The sequence below is a fragment of the Bufo bufo genome, chromosome 6, assembly GCF_905171765.1.
Source record: "Bufo bufo chromosome 6, aBufBuf1.1, whole genome shotgun sequence".
NCBI lineage: Eukaryota > Metazoa > Chordata > Amphibia > Anura > Bufonidae > Bufo > Bufo bufo.
In genome coordinates, this window is record NC_053394.1 from 52,427,098 (window position 1) to 52,435,121 (window position 8,024).

Genomic DNA, 8,024 nt, shown 5'->3' on the forward strand with positions numbered 1-8,024 from the left:
TGATATGTCATCAGCCTGAACAGAGAGAGCTATACATGCGGCGGGGCTCCGGAGTGCAGGGATAATAAAGTGAGGCCGCGTCCCCTCTCACTCCCCACACACTATTTACATTCTAGCACGGGTTGCTGGTGGTCATTAAAACAATATGCACGGAGAGCCCCTTTAAGAAGAGCTGCTGCCTGCAATTCCCTTCTGGAAGCTGCTTAATTGTCACATGGGACAAGCTACTTCCACCAACAGAAAGTGAAGAGACCAGAGCTGCAGAGGGGGGAGAAATTACACTGGAGAGTAGCAGTTTTTGCATTGGTATATTTAAAATAAAGGTGTGCATTACTCTGGATTAGTGTTGAGCGCGAATATTCGAATTGCGAATTTTTTTCTCGAATATCGCAATTTCGAGATTTCGCGAATATTTAGAATATCGTTCTATATATTCGCGAAATCGAATATTCGTTTTTTTTTCTTTTTTTTTTTATTATATTTTTTTCTTTCCCACTTCCCTAAAATTGTTCTTACCTGTCCTTTGGATTCCTGGCTTCCTGGCTGCTCCAGTCAGTGGCGTTTTCAACTTACTGCTATATTCCATATTAGCTAAATTACAATCTAATCTATATGTGTATTTTACGAAATTTCGCAATAGTCGCAATTGCGATGCGAGTAATATAACACGAAATATTCGCATGAAGATTTCAACTTAGCACTGCTATACTCCATATTCTAGCCTAATATAGAATATAGCTGTGCTAAGTTAGCACTGCTATATTCCATATTAGGCTAGAATATGGAGTATAGCAGTGCTAAGTTGAAATCTTCATGCGAATATTTCGTGTTATATTAGTCGCATCGCAATTTCAACTTTTTCAAATGTTCTTAATATTGCTCTAACTTCGTCTTTTAGAAATTTCGTAATATTGCTCTAACTTCGTCTCTTAGAATATTACGAATATTCTAAAAGACGAAGTTAAAGCAATATTAAGAAATTTCGTAAAATACACATATAGATTGTAATTTAGCTAATATAGTGCTATAATCCCTTTTTTTTCCTGTAATTTTTTTTTGCCTCTTCTGAACCTAAGTTTTGTAAAATATGTACACTATTAAAAATTATTACTATAGCAGTATATTAGCTTAAATACAATCTATGTGTATTTTACGAAATTTCGTAATATTGCTCTAACTTCGTCTTTTAGAATATTACGAATATTCTAAAAGACGAAGTTAGAGCAATATTAAGAACATTTGCAAAAGTCGAAATTGCGATGCGAGTAATATAACACGAAATAGTCGCATGAAGATTTCAACTTAGCACAGCTATATTCCATATTCTAGCCTAATATGGAATATAGCAGTGCTAACTTAGCACAGCTATATTCCATATTAGGCTAGAATATGGAATATAGCAGTGCTAAGTTTAAATCTTCATGCGACTATTTCGTGTTATATTACTCGCATCGCAATTTCGACTTTTGCAAATGTTCTTAATATTGCTCTAACTTCGTCTTTTAGAATATTCGTAATATTCTAAGAGACGAAGTTAGAGCAATATTACGAAATTTCGTAAAATACACATATTAGCCTAGCCATAGTCATTAGCATAGGAACGTTGCCTTATACTATCAAGATAAATTTTCGCAATATGCGAAAAAATAATTTCGCGATAATTGGAATAATTGCGAATATTCGATTTCGACGAATATAACACGAATATTCATGCGAATATTCGCGAAATATCGCGAAATCGAATATGGCACCTCCCGCTCATCACTACTCTGGATATTAAAAATTTTTAATTTGTGGAAAGAACCCCTTTATGGTAGGTTTGGACCTAGATGGGACAAAAACAGTTAATGTATTACACTCTGCTAGAGCAGCTATGATATCTAAAAGGGTCCTTGCATTTGGAGAGCTGAATGTTTTCCTCACCTGTAATCTACTCAGCCAGGGTGTAATATTTACTTACGGCTTGTTACATGCAGCTAGTGTAAAGTACAAGAGTTCACTTTTTTTTCCCTGGAAATCAGAGTAAGAAGAATGGTTATATTTTTGCTTTGGCAGACTCTAATCGATTTTGGAGAACATGATCCACTAAATATTCATTCATAATTCACTGCAGCTGTTATCCTGTCACGTTGTACATGCAGTCCTATCTGTAGGCAGCATATTATAGAGCAGGACATATATTTTGTGGGAACATTTTCGGTGTAACATAATTTATTCATTTAAATTTGTGCTGTTTCTACACTTGGTGGTCATATAAAAGCTTTCCATTTATGACTATACATACAGTGATAGCTGTCAATCACTGATATTACCACCCACTGGACTCCTGAGCATAGAAAGAGTAGTAACATAAATGATTAAAATACAAGTTATTCTGAATCTTTCCCCACAAAGCTATCTATCTGCACAGCTTCTCCTGCTCTATAACATGCAGCTCAGACACATTAGTAACAGGTTCTCTTTAAATGGAACCTGTCACCAGGATTTTGTGCATAGAGCTGAGGACATGGGCTGCTAGATGGCCGCTAGCACATCTGCAATACCCAGTCCCCATAGCTCTGTGTGCTTTTATTGTGTTTTTATCCATATGCAAATGAACCTGATATGAGTCCTGTGTCCGGAGATGAGTCCAATTTTCTGAGCGCAGCACTGCCCCGCGTCCTCCGAATGTGATGCCAGCACAGGGAATGAACATGATGCCGACACTGCGCATGCGCTAGCTCGCGCATCGCGAGATTTTGGCGCTCCAGCTCTGTGACGTCAGCCAGCAAGGAGGAGATTCGGAGGACGCGGGGCGGTGCTGCGCTCAGAAAATTGGACTCATCTCCGGACACAGGTTCATTTGCATATGTTTTTTTAACACAATAAAAGCACACAGAGCTATGGGGACTGGGTATTGCAGATGTGCTAGCGGCCATCTAGCAACCCATGTCCCCAGCTCTATGCACAAAATCCTGGTGACAGGTTCCCTTTAAACATGAAAAATAAGAAAAGAAAGTATTCTGTACACGTGCCAGTAGATAGCCATCTTTTCTCCATCCACTGCTCGTGCAATACTGTGTTTGGGAAATATTTCACCGGGAAATTCACTGATAAATCAGTCATAATGCCTTGGAGGACTAGATCAGCTGAATGTAATGATACTTTTCATTTAGCGATCTGTTGCTTCATTCTGTAGAAAAAGTACGTTTAAATCCATATGCAAATGAGCACTTCAGTGCACCAAGGGCGGGCCCAAGCCACTCTATGCACCCTTGCTCCTCACGCTTTCTCAGCCAACGAATCCCTCTCCTTGATTGACAAGTCCCGGTTCCTGCATAGTCATCTCATCTGACCCCGTCAATCAATATATATGCAAATGAGGTACAGAGGACGGGCCCAAGCCACTCTGTGCACCCTTGCTCCTCCTGCTACCTCTACCATACTCTCCCTCTCTTTGATTGATGGGGTCAGATAAGATGACTTGCAGGAACCTGGCCCTCTCAGTCAAGGAGAGGGAGAGGTTGGCTGAGAAAGCATGTGGAGCAAGGGTGCACAGAGTGGCTTAGGCCCGCCCTTGGTGCACCGAACTGCTCATTTGCATATACAGTAGATTATAAGTACTTTTTCTCAAGAATCAAGCAACAGATCACTAAGTGAAAGGTATCATTAAATTTAGCTTCACTATACCTACACTGCATGGTAGTGGTAGTTAAAGGGGTTTTCCCATCATAGACAATGGGACCCGCACTTACACCGAGAAGGGAGCGGGGAAAGATGGTGGAGGGCGCACTGCACATGCACAGCTGCCCTCCATTCATTTCTATGGGGCCACCGAAAATTGCCGAGCACTGGCTAGGCTATTTCCGCCGGCCCCATAGAAATGAATGGGAACGGTGGCCGCGCAAGCATGGTGAGCTCCTATTCACTTGTATGGGGAGAGCTCTTGGTGGTGGCCGGAACCTGGGAAACCCGGGGTCCTCCAGACACTGCTGTCCCCATTCCGTTCTTGGCGTAAGTTCAGGTCCTAGAGGTGGGACCCACACCTATCAGACAATGGGAGCATATCCTAACGATATGCCCCCATTGTCTATGAAGGGAATACCCCTTTAAGTGGTTGAATTATATTATATTAAATTATGGTCCAATTTATTTGAGTCCACTCCATGTATTCTAGTGAAAACCATGCTTGGTTCTTGGATATTGGTGTTAGTCTTGTTTATTCCAGATGGAACCTCGTGTGCCCCAGCAACACAGCTGAGCTTTGGCCATGAGACACCAAGGAAAGATTTAAAGTTGACTTTCTCAACGGTGTGATGGAGGAGGTCACCATAAAGGACCAAAGGCCTATAAAAGACTATGACATCAAGATGAAGATGGAGAATTCTTCTATGTTTTGTGTTTCTTTTCCACTACACAGAAGTTTTTTTTTATCTCCTTCATAGTCTCTATTTTGTTTTCATGTGTCACGTGGGTATAAATACAAGGTGCAGTTTGGACAGTGACCCTATAATTACTGATGAATTTAATAATCAGTAATTCAGGGGGATATGTTACAGGGCTGAGATTCAGTCCTGTTTTGATATTTAAATTGGACACATGGTTGAGTGAGTAACATCACTTTGCCATGTGGTTCAATAGTCATGCCCCTGCCCCTTCCTGTGCCTACATCACAGTTACAATGAATTGGGGGTGGGCAGGTGTTAATATAGAGTCAATATACCTAGCCACTGGGGCTTTCCTAGGCCAGACCTGCTTCCTGTGGAGTCTTAGATGGAGGAAGTAGGACCACCTTACGTTCTAAGGCTAGGTATCTTTTGTCTATATTATTAGACTATAGGCCATTTACATGGTGTATGTTTACTTACTGTATTGCTGTAGACTGCCAAACGAGCGAGAGGAACAGAAAACTTGCACAGTGGACTGGTCATTTATCAATTGCCTTTCCTGACGTGCAGACATTACAAGGACGAAAGAGATTGGGGAATTTTCATTTCCTTGTACACAGAAGATTTTGCACTGGGCATTTTTTTCACATGTGATCTTATATATTCATTCATCAGTTTTTTTGGCCAGCTGAATCCCGGCACTAATGCCGGAAACAGGCTCTATCCTCATCTGGTCTCATTATAGTCAATGGGTCATCCTGGGGCTCCGGCTCCTCCAGTTATGCCGGATACGATGGTTGTAAGTAGTGATTAGCAAAGTTATGAAAAATTTCGCAAACAAATTGTCACGAATTACTTTGTCACGAATCACATTCCTTTGTAAGTAGGGGTCGCAAGGATGGGGAACGGCGACGTTCTAATGGCACTATATAATATTATACAGAATGTAGTGGAAAGCTGGAAAAAATTTACAAAGGTGAAACTGGAAAAAAATGCAATTCTGCCACAGTTTTATGGATTTCGTTTTTACGGCATATCCTATGTGGTAAAACTGACCTGCTCCCTTCATTCTCAGGGTCAGTACAGTTTTAGCAAACCACATTTTGACCCCCATATTTTGCCATATTTTGACCCCCATAACCCTTTATATTTACTTCTAATATAATGTCACAGAAGCTTACCTGATTACCAGTTGTGATTTCACAGAAGCTTACCTGACTGATATGTGTGATATCACAAACACTTACCCGGTTCTCAGTTGTGATGTTACAGAAGCATGTCTGAGGAAGGCAGAAGTCCTTTGCCGAAATGCATTAGCCACCACTTATATCACTTTTTTATTTTTAGTTTGTCATAGTTTATTTATTTTAATACATTTATCATTTGTGATGTCATAGAAGTTTATCTGATTCTCATTTGTGATGTCACAGAAGCTTACCTGATTCTCAGTTGTTATGTCACAGAAGCTTACTTGATTCTCAGCTGTGATGTCACGGAAGCTTACTTGATTCTCAGGTGTGATGTCACGGAAGCTTACTTGATTCTCAGCTGTGATGTCACAGAAGCTTACCTGATTCTCAGCTGTGATGTCACAGAAGCGTACCTGATTCTCAGCTGTGATGTCATGGAAGCCTACTTAATTCTCAGCTGTGATGTCATGAAAGCTTACTTGATTCTCAGCTGTGATGTCACGGAAGCTTACTTGATTCTCAGCTGTGATGTCATGGAAGCTTACCTCACTGAATCTCAGTTGTGATTTCACAGAACCTTACCTGACTAATTCTCAGTTGATGTCACAGAAGCTTACCTGATTCTCAGCTGTGATGTCACAGATGCAGCAACCAGGCCACAGGGGCGATATGTTACTCACGGTTAGCAGAGCTCCCTGGGCCAGCCTGCAGTGTAGGGTAGGTCAGCATCAGTTCCTTCGGGGCATGCTCTGTCACAGAAGCTTACCTCACTGAATCTCAATTGTGATATCACAGAAGCATGTCTGAGGAAGGCGCTGCAACTACTTGGATTAGAGACAGGAACTGGAGCACAAGGCAGAAGCATGAAGGCAGCAGAATGGTGAGTAGCATGGTTAACATGCCCGCAGGGGAGAGCAGGGCAGCGGCGGACATAGACAGTGGACCTAACAGCCAGTTGTGATTTCAAAGAAGTTTACCTGATTCTTAGTTGTGAAGTCCCAGAAGCTAAACTGACTGATTCTCCGTTATGATGTCACAAAAGCTTAGATGACTAATTGTAAGTTGTGATCAGGGGCATACCTCCAATAGAGGCAGACCATGGCGCTGCTAGGGGGCCCGTGGGGAAAAGGGGTCTGTAGTAAACCAAAGTCCCCGCCCCCTAATTACACTCATTACTGTCCAGCTCCAGTATAATATCTCTATAATCAGTGCAGAAATCTAAAGGACATCTAGTAAAGGAACTGTACACCTAGTAAAGGAACTGCCTAAAGCATGGTGTAGTTCCCAGGTTAGAGAGGAACATCTGCCAGGACCCGTGATGACATCATCATAATAGGTCCTATACATCTAGTAAAAGATCTGCACAGGTCCTTCAACCCGAAACAGCATGGAGAAGAACTGCAGGATGAGCTCTCCACTGAGACTAGAATTAGGTGTTAAGAGGAGGTCCTCCTCCCTTCTCTTCATTTGCACCCCATTCCCTATTTTTACACACACACACACACAAACACACACATATATATATATATATATAGCAAAGAAAATCCGCAGCACTCCTTCAAGTAAAAAAATGTGCAATTTATTCACACATGTCAAAAACAGACAACGTTTCGGTCCTCTCACAGAACCTTTCTCAAGTCAAGTGCACTTGACTTGAGAAAGGCTCTGTGAGAGGACCGAAACGTTGTCTGTTTTTGACATGTGTGAATAAATTGCACATTTTTTTACTTGAAGGAGTGCTGCGGATTTTCTTTGCTATTGATTCCGTCCTGCATCGAGGGACTACTGCGGGCACCCATATAACTACAGCTGCATTTGAAGGAGTGCTGCCTGACCTTTTCCATGAATTTATATATATATATATATATATATATATATAATCAAATAGAAAGCAGGACTGCACTCCAAAATGTGATGAAAAAATCAAAGCTGTTTATTCACCCATGGTATGGCAAAGTTTGCGACGTTTCAGCTCTTGCGAGCCTTTCTCAAGCATGGAGACAGTGAAAGTGAGCACATTTAAAGCATTACAAAAAGTGTTCCACCCATCAGGGTGTGGTTACAATCATCTTAAATTACAGACATGTGATACAATTATAAAGTGCATGTTTAGCATAGTGACTAGTGTTATACGTTCTATCATACCAGGATACCATCCCTCTTATATAGAATAAAATATATGTAGAACTTGTGTTCCAATTAGAATCATAAAACAGTGCAGACATACTGAATGGGGATCCCAGGAGTGAAATTCGGAAAGCCATGGAGCCCACATATACCATCATGCTCCCTATGCGTCTCGATCTCCTCAATGCGCATGCCCAGAGTAACAACATCATGTGAATCACAATGTCAAAATAGTGCGCATGCGCTCTATAGGGTAACATCTACCGGCGCCATTTTGGTTCAGGGAAGAATGCCCTAGATGTCCGCTCTATGTACGTCACGTGAATAATAACCATACAGA